General features: G+C 44.3%; 1 protein-coding gene across 3 annotated transcripts in view; it reads right to left on the bottom strand.

Annotated features, from left to right (window-relative positions):
- SYT1 (synaptotagmin 1) overlaps window positions 1-15,806 on the bottom strand; it is a 3,823,670-nt gene that overhangs the window by 2,372,429 nt on the left and 1,435,435 nt on the right. The gene's annotated exons all lie outside the window — the stretch shown is intronic.

Raw genomic sequence — 15,806 nt, forward strand, 5'->3', positions numbered from 1 at the left:
TCAGCTCAATTTCAATTTTTTTTTTATTTCAGCTGTTATTTTCTGTAGGAAAACCTTGTAGGATCTACACAAACGACCCATTGCTGAATTCAGAATTTTGTCTAGTTTTCAGAAATGTTTAGCTTTCTGGGATCCAGCATTGGTTTCACACCCATTCCTGTCACTAACTGGAAGGAGGTTGAAAGCACCAAAAATAGTAAAAATGGGGTATGTCCCAGTAAAATGCCAAATTTGTGTTGGAAAATGTGGTTTTATGATTCAAGTCTGCCCATTCCTGAAAGGTGGGAAGATAGTGATTTCAGCACCAGAAACCCTTTGTTGATGGCATTTTCAGGGAAAAAAACACAAGCCTTCTTCGGCAGCCCTTTTTCCCATTTTTGGGGAAAAAACGACATTTTCACTGTATTTTGGCTATTTTCCTGGTCTCCTCCAGGGGAAACCACAAACTCTGGGTAGCATTAGAATCCCTAGGATGTTGGAAAAAAAGGACGCAAATTTGGCGTGGATAGCTTATGTGGACATAAAGTTATGAAGGCCTAAGCGCGAACTACCCCAAATAGCCAAAAAAGGGCTCAGCACTGGGGGGGAAACGGCCCAGCAGCTAAGGGGTTAACACCGATCTATCCACATTTCCATAAGAATAAACATGAATAGTGTAAAATCAAATCAAATGCTTACTGTCCATAAAAAAGTGTATTGTGGGATCAAATATACAGGTTTATAACGAAGGTAGGTTGGAAGCTTCTTTCATGAATATCTTTATGAGATTCTAAATGATTTAAGTGAGAAAAAAAATTGATAATCTCTCACAGATATTGCAGCATAAAGTGGCTGGGATCAACAAATTCTATTTCCATTGAAATAGGTGATTCTGAAACTACCCTACATTCGGAGAACGATGTGCTCTTCCACAATTTTAATTGTCCAGGTCATTGTAAGACCACTATCATGTCTACCTTTACCATGCTAATACAACTTAATGTGCAAATATATCAAATTCTCTCTCACTTTACCATGTAGGTCTGTAGGTATTACTAATGTGTTCATGCAAAATATAAATCTGATCTTTATTAGGTTTCTTGGCTGGTCTCAACGATAGGTGTAGGCGAAATCATAAACTACTCACGTTTAGATTACTCAATTTAGCAGAGTTCCTTTATAAGAACAAATATAAATTTCTACCATACTTTCATTTCCTTCAGATGTGTATATAATAATAATACTTAAAGGTGAATAGACAAAGAAAGCATGATTTTAGGCAAGAAGGGCTTTTTTACTCAGTTGAATCTGACCACTAACATTGTATTTTCATTCTGCATTGACCTGTCCTATAGCATTGCGTTAATATGCATTCATGCATATGCATCCATGCATATGCATTATGCATTCATGCATTAATGTGCGCTCTGCTTTACTGTGATTTTTTTAAGGTAGCGTTTTTATAGTACACATATACAGGGTCAACTTTTGGGAAAATGGTTTGCATCAAGAAACAAATTATTTCAGCCAAATATCGGTTAATGACGGAAACTCAAAATTGCAAAAAAGTTAATGGCATTGTCAAAATCGGTTGCCGAACAAAATGACCAATGTTTTGCTTTACAAATCATCATCAGCTGAAACAACCTATTAAAAACTTCAGAACAGAAAATACATGAATTCCGAAAGTTTGGGGTTTGATTGGTGGATTTTTCAGACGATCAAAAATGCCGCTGAGGGTCAGATTTAACATTTGTTCCTTCTTCAGATACACCACTACACCCTCATTGGTTTAAGGGGATACAATGTTTTAACAACCCCCAACAAGCATGTCGTCTGTGTATAACACTTTGTTTTAATGTTTCTTTGAATTAATTTATCTCATTAAACCTTGCCTCAAACACTATGTAAGGTAAGCCATTTAACTATTTCGTAGGTCATTTCTAAATCGCCTTGGAGAGAATGTGCAGAATGAAAAAAAGATAATCATTTGTATTTGAAAATGTACAACATGTTCACTGTCAAAGATTGCTAGTTAACTTGGCCTGCGATTCTGATTAGCTCTTAATAGAGTACTGTATTTTGGAGAATAGGTAATGGGTTTTGATTTGTGTAGCAGCTTCAATCTGGGAACAAGCCAATCAGAAATTACTTCGAAAAGGCCAAAAGTTTAGCTGCTGGCTGAGAGCATAATGAATATAATGATAAGGAATACATTCAAGAAAAAAATGAGGAAATTGTAATAACATTTCCCATTAGACTCTTTGCTTCATTTTATTATTTTACTTAAGCTTGGGCAGAGTTTGCTGGGCGCCATTCCTGCTCTGATCTTTATTTCCATCGGGTACTAGCCAGATGAAATTCAATATAGAGTGTGTTCGAGATATTAGTTGGAATCAAAGCCATGGTAACAGAATGTCCAGTGCATTTACTGTTGGCATTACACTGTATTTCATCCTTTATTACATTTTCAGAGTCCAAAGGAGATAAGTCATGGCATACGCTCTTGCTATCAGAACAGAGACAGTAACACGTTATTTCAGTAAAATGCAATTTTACATGCCACTCACTGTTGGGCAGACTGCTGTTATGGTGTTCAAGGTAATTAAATGTAACACAGGGTACTTCACACAATGATAAGATGTTCAATTACTCTACTTAATAAGAACGTGCAGTAAAAGTATTATGAAGGTTTCTGAATTACAATGAAAACGGTGCGTGGGGCTTAAAAATAATAAAGTTGCCTTCTTTCATTTAGTGGGTTCATATAATAATGCTGTATTTGAAAATAAAATTATTTGCATTTGGACAAAAATCTTGGGGTGTCGTGCAGTTCGAATTTGCACCAAGTAGGTGGTTCAAATAGACTGGGTGAATCCCAGGTTTACATTTACTATTTTAAAAGTAATATTTTTTAATAAAATAAAAAAACTCAAAATCGTGTCCTGAGGAAAAAAATGTATGTCTCTTTGCCTAATCCATGAAAGGACAGGTCGTCTGCTATGCAGAACATCTGCATCCGTGAGATTTTTCAATGTGTGAAATTCCCTTCCTACTACCTCAATAACAATGTGGCTGTGCCCACCATTCTGTATCATTCATGCTGGCCATTTGTAGCCCTATCTCTAAAAGTTCAGTTAATAGAGGACTTGCAAGCAAATCTTAGAATGGTGGTCTGCACCTGACTGCACCCTCACTGGATGTGCACAGGCGGAAATGTGGCATGTACTCCATTAACAACTGAAATCATGTTTCCAGCCCTGGGTTAGCATATGAGTTCCTTGTCTGCGTACAAACGAGTCCTTGGCCTGAATGACACCACACATAGGCCCTCATTACAACCCTGGTGGTCTTTGACCGCCAGGGCTGTTTTGTCGGGAGCACCGCCAACAGGCTGGTGGTGCTTCCCTGGGAATTACAACCGCGGTGGAAGCTCCGCGGTCGCACCGCTGGGACCGGCGGTTTCCCGCCACTTTTGTCCCGGCGGTTTAAATCCCCCAGGGCAGCACTGCTTGCAGCGCTGCCCAGGGGATTACGAGTCCCCCTCCCGCCACCCTTTTCATGACGGTTTGAACCGCTATGAAAAGGCTGGCGGAAAGGGGAGTCGCGGGGCCCCTGGGGGCCTGATGCAGCTATTCACTGTCTGCATAGCAGACAGTAAAAAGCGCAACGGGTGCAACTGCACCCGTCGCACAGCCGCAACACCGCAGGCTCCATTTGGAGCTGGCTCCCGTGTTGCGGCCGAGATCCCCGCTGGGCCGGCGGGCGGAAACCAGGGTTCCGCCCGCAGGCCCAGCGGGGATCTCCAAATAGACCCCGCGGAAGTGCGGCCGCATTGGCGGCCACCCAGCAGTTTCAACTTGGCGGGCGGCAGTTGCCGCCCGCCAAGGTTCAAATGAGGGCCATAGTCTTGTGAGTTTCTCCTTGTCCTTCCCAGGAGCTGGGATGCCGGATGCACTAAAAAGATATAGGGCCCCATTACGAGTTTGGCGGTCTCAGGACAGCCATGCTGGTGGTGGCGGTCGTATCTCCAACAGGCTGGTGGGGAAGACTGGCAAACTATGACCATGGCGGTGTTCACAACAGAATACAGCCAAAACACCGCTGGCACTACCACTTCGGTCTGGCAACCACGGACAACGGTTGCCACCTACAGGTCAGCTGAGACCACGTTTCTGCTAGACAGATTACAAGGTTGCACACCTCCAAGTTTTCCACTGCGCTCGCACCACCATGGAATCCCAGGTGGAAACCAACAGCATGAAAGGAGACACTCCTCTTCAGGAAGCCATACTTGTCTGGAGCCGCCATGGTACCTGAACGAAACATCTTCCCATTGCTCCTGCTCACCCAAAGACTTTGAAATATGAAATGACGACAACAACAGCAACCAGAAGTACACACTCTTACCTGGCACTGTTGTAGAGTGGCAGTTTTTGTACACTCACACAACAGACATTTGGGAAGGGAGTGCGAGGGTGACACACACACATAACTGTACACTCACATGCACATTCACATACAGTCACATACACACTCGCACATACACAACAAACGCACCACGGCCACCAAACGCACACACAAATATATACACGTCACTAACACACATAGGTACACATGGAAACACTGCACAACCCACACTCACACAATACCACACAACAACACAACAAGTCGCAAACACAACACAACTACCTCGGGACACCTCACATATTCATCACAACGTAACACCAACTGGCAAAAAATGACATACAAATACACGATAACACTACTTACAGATCAACTTACCAAGAACACAATATCTAACATTTCATGCACATAGAACGCACACAGTCAAAGCATACAAAGCCATACAGCACCAACAAATGCATCTCAACACAGACAACACACAATACCAACACAAAAAACCTCTTGAACACACAAATGTCCATCACACAACAGATACCATACCACTCTAACACAACACCAATGCACACAACCTCACATATTGCCTAAGCAACACACGCAGCCCCAGCAGAACACACACACATACAGACACACAACTAATGTCAGCCAGGAACAGCTCCATACTGTGGAAAGAAATGCATGACAAAGATGTAACCAGGAAACCAACTACATGTTGGTGTAAGTCATTATTAAAAGCAAAATTATTGCAAAAAAACAAAGGCCATAGTGGAAATAGTCTGTATGCACACAGTGCACCGATGTGTTCCCCGAACTTTACTCCTGACTGCTATGTAACCTCCACAGGTAGGGGCATCTATGGGGCAGGCAGGCACCTCAGGGGTTATCTGTTGAGCGAGTTTAGGTCTTGGAGGGGGGGCTTTGGGATCTGGCTTGGAGTGGAGTTTGGACTTTGACTTAGGTTTAGGGGAGTGTTGGGTTTTAGGTGGAGGGGTAGACTTCTTGGCAGGGGAAGGGGCATGGGACTCTACAAGGGGGAAGGGGAAGTCTTGGAGGTAGAAGGGTCAGACTTGGGGCGGGACACAGCATGTATAGGGGTATCACAGGGTGGGAGAGGAGTAGGGAAAAGGACAAACTCCAAAAGGAAAGCTTTCTTAGACACACAGGGACGGTCATAGCAAAAGGGTTTGGGTGTGGAAGGAAAGGGAGTGGTTGTAAGAGGTGTTGACGTGGATGTCTTGGGTGCTAGTTTGTGTGAGGTATGCTTGTGGGTGGTGAGTGTTTGTTGTATGGGTGAGTGAGGGAATTTATGTGTCTTGGGAGGAGGAGGGTGGAGGTGCTGGGGGATGCTGTTGTGGGTGGGTGAGTGTCTGTTGGGGTGGTGACTGCAGGTATGGTGGATGTAATGCATGTAGGTGTGTCTGTGGTTGTGGTGTCTGCAGGAGGTGTGAGTGGTTGTGATGTCTGAGGTTCTGCTGTGGTACTGTCTGTGGGAAGATAGGTGTAGTGTCTGGATCTGTGAATGTTGGTGTGGTGTCTGCAGGTATGCCAGGTGTGCTGTCTGTGATGCTTGGGGTGGTGGTCAGGGCAGGTTGTGACTGTTGCTGTGTGTAGGTGTATGTTGATGGCATTCATGACGGTCAACTGACCCACATAGATCGACATCAGGAGGTCAATAGCCTCCTCACTGAGGGCAGCAGGGTTGACAGGGGCAGGGGGAGGGGCAGAGGTCTCTGCAGCAAAGGAGACACCCACCCTCTTGGGTGAGGGGGCATGGCCAACTGGGTGAGGAGCCAAAGGGAGGATGATGGTAGTACGGGTGGTGGACAGAGATGGCGCTGGGGTGGTCCCAGATGGGTTCGCCACCAGGAAGTGTCCACTGGAGGATTCCGAAGATGAAGACGTTGATCTTGTCTCCCCATAGCACTCTGTTGTGTTCAGTGTTGTTTGGCACGCGGCAACATTACCGCGTGCCGAACCTATGTTGCGTGCTGCCTGCTGTCGCGTTCTCCCGTGCTCTTGAGCGCGAGCGAAACGGTTGGAAAGCTGCGAGGCTGGAGGACGTGACAGCGGCGGACTTTGATTTCATGGAAATAAACTTATATAAATCTTCGCATCGTCTCCTACCTTCATCACAACATCGATTTGGCGACGAGGGAGCCATTGGACCGCCGCTAAGCACCCACGCATTAGTGTTCAGTTTTTTTTTTCCTCCAGGAAGCATAAGCTATTTTGGAGGTAGGCTGGAGGAGGATCGTGTGACTACTTGGCAGCAGACAACTAGAATGGGACTCTGCAGTTACTTTGGTTGGCAATTTTGAGCGCCATTTTGAAGGTAGTTGTTGTCAATGCTACACCGGGGCACAGTATTAAGAATAACAGCGAAAAATACCATTACATTGGACATTTTTGTCTTAAACGCTACACTGTACCTTTGTAGCAGGGACTACTGGGAAAGATATGGCTATATTGCTTCAAAGTGCTACAGTTTTTTTTTTTTTGGTTGTTTTTATTGATACAATATTCATCTGAACACGTCCTGGTCAGTTCTGTTTTTTTGCTACCTCTTGATTTGTGATATGCAGTCTGTTAATCCTCCACCACCCTTTTTGGAAACTCCAATGGTTTGACGGTTTCGAGACGTACCTAGGAGCTATTGGAGCCTCACGTTTTCACCCTGAAAGGAAGAAGTGTCTTCTTTTACATTCTTTGGGATATGAAGGTAGAGAGATTTTCAAACACTTACCGGACCTGCCGCAAACTGATGAGGAGCTTGATGAATATGATATGACCACCAAAAAGTTGTCCACAAGGTTTGATGTACTCCCAAGTTTGGTGGTTTTGCGGCACAAATTCTTCAAGCGTCAGCATTCTCAAAGTGAGGATGTTGACGCATATGTCAGTGCGCTGAGACAATTGGCCTCGAAGTGTGAATTTAGAGATTTCCAAGACCAGTTAATTAGGGACCAGTTCATCGGTCACTGCTCAAATAAGCACATTCAACAGAAGCTACTTACCATGGGCAATCCTACCTTGGAAGATGTCATTAAAACAGCTAAGAGCGTTGAACTGGCGCAGATATCTCTAAAGGAACTCTCAATAAGTACTGGAGTGAAGGACTCTGATTAAATGCATGTGAATGTCATTACTAAAATGAGTGCGGTAAAGAAAGGCGACTCGAGAAAATATGACAATCCATTCTTCAGGTCGTCTAACATATGTTTTAGATGTGGGAACATGCCTCACTTTAAGGATGGAAAAAGTTGTCCAGCAAAGAATGCTGTATGTAGGAAGTGTAGTAAAGTAGGTCACTTTGCTAAAGTCTGTCAATCCATGTGTAATAAGCATGCTAGGGTATCCACAGTGGTAGAGGAAGAGGGGGAAAATGAAGAGGATTCTTTTGTTAAAGCCTATCAAGATATGATTGTGGTGGTCACTGAAAAGGTTTGTGGAGTCAAAGATCAAAATCAATGCGTAGATCCTCTTGTAGATATTCGGGTTGGTGATAAGTGGCTTCGGTTGTTGGTGGATTCTGGGGCACGTATTACTATGATTACATCGGATCTCTTCCACAATGTGTGGGGTGACAGGAAGTAATTGCCTCCCGACAGATCACCTGTGTCTTATGAGGGCAGGAAAATTGAACTGGAAGGCTACATAGAAGATAGTCTTGAGTTCAAGGATCAAAAGATTTTTGGTAAAATTTATGTGGCATATAAAGGCTTGAACATTTTAGGATGGTACCACCAAGGGCTGTTTGGCATGGTGTTGAAACCTGGTGCTAAAGAACAAGTACTTGTTGTAGGGAACTCAGAATCAAAGGCACCATTTGAAGAGGAATTTCCTAGCATTTTTGCACAGGGTTTGGGAAAGATTGCGGGTTTCAAGCACAAAATTAAGGTAAAGGATCGGGCTATCCCAGTGAGACATAAGGTCAGGTCCGTACCATTTAGTCTAAGAGACGATCTTAAAGCTGAATTGCACAGACTACAAAATAATGGTGTTATTGAGCCTATAGAGTCCAGTTTGTGGCTTTCTCCATTGGTGGTTGCCCGGAAACGAAATGGGGACCTACGTTTGTGTGTGGACCTGAGGAGTCTCAATAAGGAGATATGGGTAGACTCGTATCCTTTACCTAAGATTAGCGACCTGCTCGATGAGCTCAGAGGCTCTATGTGGTTTTCAAAAATTGATCTTGCATCAGCATATCACCAAGTGGTGTTGGATGAGGATTCGCGCCATTACACAGCTTTCAATTCCCCGTTTGGCACTTTCCAGTTTTGCAGGATGCCATTTGGGTTGGCCTCTGCTGCCTCAGCGTTTCAACGTATCATGCACAAAATTTTGGGGGAAGTACAGGGCATTCTGGTTTTCCAAGATGATGTCTTGATTCATACTCGGGATTTGGAAGGTCATCACGAGAAAATCAGATCTGTCTTTAAAATGTTTCAGTCATATGGCGTATGTGTAAGGAAAGAAAAATGTGAATTTTACAAGAAAGAGATAAATATTTTGGGTCATTGTGTGTCTGGGGATGGTGTTGCACCGCGGCCCGGTTTGATAAAAGCGATTGTAGAATCGCCTAATCCCAAGGACAAAGACGAGTTGCAATCATTTGTAGGCATGTGTGAATACTATTCTAGGTTCATTTCCAATTATGCTAGCAAAATGAAGATTTTGTCAAACTTGCTCAAGAACAAAGTACCGTTCATATGGGACAGTGAATGTCAATCTACATTTGAAAGGGTCAAGCAGGAGTTGGTCGATGCAAGGCCGTTGAGTCCGTATGACCCCAGCCAATTGTGCACCATAACTGTTGATGCTAGTAGGTATGGTTTGGGTGCTGTGCTGTCTCAAGGTATGGGGAAGGATGAGAAGGTTATTATTTATGCCTCTAGAGTATTACGTGAGTCAGAACTCAATTACTCTGTGATTGAGAAAGAGCTGCTAGCATGCTATTGGGCTAGTGAGAAATTTAGAAGCTATATATGGGGGAGAAAATTTGTTGTTCAAACTGATCATAAACCATTGGTGTACATTTTAAATGGAGACAAGATCAATTATACAACCCCTCGCATAGCACGCCTCACCACAAAACTGTTACAGTATGATTTTCATGTCAGATACATTCCAGGAAAAGATAATTTCGCAGCTGACTTTTTATCTCGTTTACCGGTTTGTGATGAAAGTACTGTTGATGTGGAGGATGATGTGGAGGATTGTTTTATATCGGCTGTGGATGCTGATGAATCCAAAGTGTGCACGGAAACGGTATGGAAGATGGCTGAAAGCAATGACAAGGTGCTATCCAGGGTTAAGTAATATATAGTCAACGGCTGGCCTAAGGAAAGCAATTTGATTTCAGAGGTCCAACCGTATGCCAAGGTGAGTGATGAGTTATCAATTGAGGATGGCATTGTGTTAAGGAACGATAAGTGTGTACCTCCGTGCGAGGTTAGACAAAAATTGGTGGACCATGCACATGATGGGCACCTTGGTAGCACCATGACAAAAAGACGGATCAGGGCGCTCTATTGGTGGCCTTCTATGGATAAAGATGTGGAAAGGGCAGTTCATGGATGTGTTGTGTGCAATTGTGCCGAAAAAGGGTTGAAGATTTTGAAGCCACCATTACAACCCATACCTTTACCAGATAAGGCTTGGTTTAAAGTAGGTGTTGATATGGTTGGGCCTTTCAATTTTCTCCCTAGTCACATGCATTATGCCTTTGTACTGATGGATTACTTTAGTAAGTGGCCAGAAGTGCGGTTTTTCGCTAAGCCTTCGGCAAGTTCTGCCATACAGTTCCTCAAAGAGATCTTTTGGAGGGTGGGTTTTCCAGAATATTTAGTCTCGGATAATGGTGTACAGTTTGTGAGCAATGAGATGGAAACCTTTCTAAGAGAGTCTGGTGTGAAACATTTGAAGAGTTCTCTGTACCATCCTCAAACAAATGGTTTAGTCGAAAGAATGAACAGAGTGGTTGTGGAATGCATAAAGTGGGCTAAAGCAAGTAGATTGGATGTGGAAGAGGCTGTGAATTCGATGTTGTGGTTTTATCGTACCACACCACATTCAGTGGCAAAAATCTCCCCATTTGAACTTTTGAAAGGTAGGCGTAGTACTTCAAAACGTTTCCCGGCTTGGTTAGCCAGGATCGTGTCGGGTAAATTTCCGGATGCAGTGGACAAGGATATAGTTAGGGATGAGGTAAAGAAATATCAGGATAGGGTGAAAGCTAGGTATGACCAGAAAAATTCTACAAAAGAATGCTCTATTCAACCAGGTGATGTTGTGCGCATTAAGCTACAGACCTTTGTGAGGAAAGGGGAAGCTTGTTATGGAAGTCCAGTTACTGTGAGGAAAGTGTGTGGTAATGCTATTATGGTTGAGGGTGGTCAGTGGTGGAATGTGAGTAAAGCTGTGAAGGTGAATGACGACAGTGACTGTGGAATGAAACGGGGTAGTAGAGCGGTAGCTGAGGACATGGTTCAGGAACGATCAGAGCCAAACACTAAGTTGGGAGTTCCCCAAACACTTAGAAGATCTGTTCGAGTGAGATGGGTGCCGCTCAAACTTAGGGAATCTCATGGTTGTTAGCAGGAAATCTACTTGTTGTTATTGTTACATTCGCCAATATTGTTTAGTGGTTTAATGTTATGTTGTTTATCTTTTAGGTTGGGGTGTGTAGATAAAAAAAATATATTAAAAAAAAGGGAGATATTATGTTGTGTTCAGTGTTGTTTGGCACGCGGCAACATTACTGCGTGCCGAACCTGTGTTGCGTGCTGCCGGCTGTCGCGTTCTCCCGTGCTCTTGAGCGCGAGCGAAACGGTTGGAAAGCTGTGAGGCTGGAGGACGTGACAGCGGCGGTCTTTGATTTCATGGAAATAAACTTATGTAAATCTTCGCATCGTCTCCTACCTTCATCACAACACACTCCCCTTGCCCTCCTAGCTGTGCCCCATCTCCTTCACCTCCCAATGCTGATGCAGAGAAACAGAGAGAGAGAGAGAGAGGGGTCATCACATTTTTAATATACAAATACATTACATAATACACAACATTAACAACACATCTATGTCCAATAAAGCCCCAGTTAGGAACCATTTAGAGCCTACATCATGTCACAACTACATACTTCCAACAATACTATATGACAACAGTATCACCACAACATAAGGCAACCATCTGACCACTACATCACCATCCCATCAATTCAGCTCTAACACAAACTATTCATTTACAAGCTGCATTGGCCACATCAAAAGTATCTTCATATACAGAACATCACTGTGTATCAACAAATCACCCTTAGAAAATGCTGTTAACTGACAACACAATATCATGCCTCATCCTAATCCACACTTGTCCAGTCCATCACCAGTAGTAATGTTACATGAAAGTAAACTCATCTCACTTCTAATGCAACACAGTATGTAGTTTTGCAATCACATACCTAACAAGTGGCACTGTCCATAACATTCACAGTGTCAAATACTTCAGATCAAATCACTACAGCTGGCATACCCAAATTGTGAGCCTCATAAAATAACATGGCATGTCATTACAAACATCCATCAAAAGTAAATTATAAAGGGTTAGTATGAGTTTTGCGACACACAAATTTTACTCATTGATACATAAACAAAAATTACATGTCCAACAATAGGGGGCTACTTAGCACACAGGATAACCCACAGATAACCCCTGGGAGCATACCAACACCTTCAATAGAATGGACACTAACCTTGTGTATAAAAGCTACATACCATTCCACTCTTCGTGCTAAGTATAAACTTTCACATGAATACATCAAAATACCTACATCACTAACAAATGTCCAGACATGTGTAACTTAACACTTTAGGACTGAAGTTACACTGACATAATCCACTACTAATGTAACTATGATTAACACATACACCTAAAGTCCAGCAAATTGACTGACCCCATATCACACTGCATCCAACACGTGTTTGTCAAGTGGAACCCCAGCAACACTATTAAGTGAGGCAGAAATGAGTTGATCAATTACAAAATCTGTCTTAACTGCCTCAGATTAGCAACGGTAAATCTGGTAAAGCAGAGGCCTCAACAGAAGAATAGGCACAAAGTAACAATTGACACATGATGTATGCACAAAACAGTGTATGTTGCACCCATATAGGTATGGTGCAGCCCTATGTAGCATAGACAAAATACATGGCCTAAAGGAGCAGCAGGCTAGCCACTTACCTTCTCAACACCATATACATGATGCAAAATGTTTGAAGACACATGCCGATGATATATCTAGTACTGTTAATGCTCTAGTATCACCATGCTTTTCACTATGTAGGATGTCCACCCTGATCAAACATCACAATTGCCAATGTATAGTTCAGACATAACAATGGGGACACCTCCTTAGAACTCAGAAGGAGTGTAGTAATGATGCCATGTCACATTCCTATTTGGGATGACAGCCTCACATGAAGTTCCCAATGATTTCAGGACACAGGACAACTTGGCCCTGTTACTCGTCTATCAGACCCTATGTTGCAACAGCAGACTAAGGGGGTCATTCCGACCCCGGCGGGCGGGGGGCGCCGCCCGCCGGGCGGAAACCGCCCAAACACCGCCCCGCGGTCAAATGACCGCGGGGAGCATTCCAACTTTCCCGCTGGGCCGGCGGGCGATCTTCAAAAGATCGCCCTCTGGCCCAGCGGGAAAGCCCCAGCAAAGATGAAGCCGGCTCCGAATGTAGCCGGCGGATTTGCTGGGGTGCGACGGGTGCAGTTGCACCCATCGCGATTTTCAGTGTCTGCCAAGCAGACACTGAAAATCTTAATGGGGCCCTTTTAGGGGGCCCCACGACACCCGTTCCCGCCAGCCTGTTCCTGGCGGTGTAAACCGCCAGGAACAGGCTGGCGGGGAGGGGGTCGGAAGCGCCATGGCGGCGCTGCTTGCAGCGCCGCCATGGAGGATTCACTGGGGCAGGGGAAAACCGTTGGGAAACCGCCGGTTCCCCTTTTCTGACCGCGGCTGTAACGCCGCGGTCAGAATTGCCCCGGAAGCACCGCCAGCCTGTTGGTGGTGCTTCCTCTGCCCTCTGCCCTGGCGGTTAGAAACCGCCAGGGTCAGAATGAGGGCCTAAGACTGGTCAGAGACCTAAGAGCTGGACAACTTACCAATTGGGTGTATGGACTGTGGAATAGTAGGTGGAAGAATGACACTGCAGGTTACACATATGTATAGCAGTGTAGAGGTACACATGTGACACTGCCACGTGTGCATCACCACATGCTGTCATACTATGTGGTTGACATTTGTGAGTAATATGTCTCTATACACATACTATGTCCACATCTGTGTATCAAAGTTGGCAACTATAGTGCTATGTCTCCCTAGGAGACCCTTTACCTGTACCACCTACGACATTGTCACAGCTGAAATACTTAAACATCATACACCTAACTGGCATAGGCATAAACATGTGTTAAGTTAGTACTTACCCCCTTGTGGTTGCCTTGATGCCCTCATACGCCCATCCACCTTAAGAAAGGCCACACCAAAATGTAGGCCATTAGGGGGGGTCAGTGTCCAATGGACACCCCTCCCTCGTTGGGAGGACATCCCCAGCAGGCCCTCTGCAGTCTTCCCGGCCCAGCATCTCAGGTCCTCTTACTGTTTCCTATAGTGGGTGCTCTGCTGGCTGTGGATTCCCAAGGTCTGCACTTGGTTGGCAATGGCACGCCAAATTCCCTTTTTTGATGGGGGTTAACCAGCATGGATGACACAGACAAAATCAAAAAGTCAGGCACATACAAAAGCAAAAGGTCAGGCACCATACCAACACAAGTGGAAAGAACAATACAGTGACAGCAAGTAGGCAAACATTACTATCTTCTCAGTTCACACTCATGCACAATTTATCATCTGCATGCATCAACACCAACACAACTTTTCATTTCAGGTACACCATCATACACCCCAACTTACACACATTGGTAGACCATTGGACTCACCTGCTCCTCTGCTGCACCATATAGCTATTCATACAGGGGTAGGATCTCCTCCACAAGCTTGTCCTGCTCTTCTGGGGTGAAGGCTGGACCCTATCACCTACAGGATTTGGCATGATATCTTCCGGAGGCAGTACACAGCAGCTCAGGTAGAAGAGGTCTTGCTGGCAGCAGTGTCAGGAGTCAAGTGAGCAATACTGCAGAATATGGCGGTCACGTCCGTCAAATATAGAACCGTCAACCCCAGCAGACATCGCCATTGGCCCAAGTATGCAAAAGGCAGCAATGTGTTCCAGAGGCAATTTACACGGCGGTTGTGACTGCCAACCACCATGACAACATCCAACGCTAGCGTTAGGTCACTTCCACATGTCCAGTACAGTAGGTCAGGTGTCTGCCATCCTGAGTACATTTTATGAATGGAAAAGTTTTGGAATCTGCATCATTAACAATCCCTATATTGTGCTAATTATCAGTAAGCACTACCTTCAGGTCTATTAGTCTATTTGTGCATGTGAGTAGTTAAACCAGAGTAACAGAGGATCTGTGCTGACATAAATGTGAACCTATTCTCAACAAACTATATGCGTTGGTAATGTACATAATGTGCTAAAAATGTGTTTTACATGTAAATTCGGTTGGACTAACAAACACTGACAGTCACAGATTAATATGCATGTATAGTACATTAGATATTTGAGGGAATGTGCACCAAGGCGAGTTTTATAGGATGCATAGCAATTTGCAGTCATGTTGATGTCAGTTATTGTAACCAACCTTGATTGCAGATATGTGTGAGTTGTAAATGTACATGGTCATTATGTGTGCATTGTTCATGTTACATGCAAATTATATATGTTCCCACATAGTTAACCTGGCATGAGGAGAGGAAGACAATCTCTAGTGTACCACCCACTACTAGACCTGCAGACCATGATAAGAGACATACTATCCAGACATATCGGCTGAGTAGGCATACAATCATGGATCTTGGTGACCAGTTGTGGCCTGATCTGATGCCTACCATTCGCAATCCCTCTAGCATATCTCCCATCGTTCAAGTGATGTCAGTGCTACACTTCCTGGCCACTAGGTCTTTTCAGAATACAGTGGCCCTAACTGCAGGGATGTCCCAGCCCATGTTCAGTCCGGTTTTGAAGGATGTAATGTCAGCATTGATGAAACACATGGACAACTACATCAGGTTTCCCCAGCATGCCAATGAACAGGTCTACAGGAACAGGAAAATCTACCACTCCATCAACATTCAAGTTGTGTGTTTGGCAGACCAGTACATTTCACAAGTCAGTGCAAAGTTTCCAGGATCAGTTCATGATTCCTTCATCATGCGGAACAGCAATATCCCACTGCTGATGACACAACTCAACACAGAGAGGGCCTGGCTGGTTGGTAAGTCAG

This window comes from Pleurodeles waltl, chromosome 4_1, assembly GCF_031143425.1.
Source record: "Pleurodeles waltl isolate 20211129_DDA chromosome 4_1, aPleWal1.hap1.20221129, whole genome shotgun sequence".
In the NCBI taxonomy this organism is placed as follows: Eukaryota; Metazoa; Chordata; class Amphibia; order Caudata; family Salamandridae; genus Pleurodeles; species Pleurodeles waltl.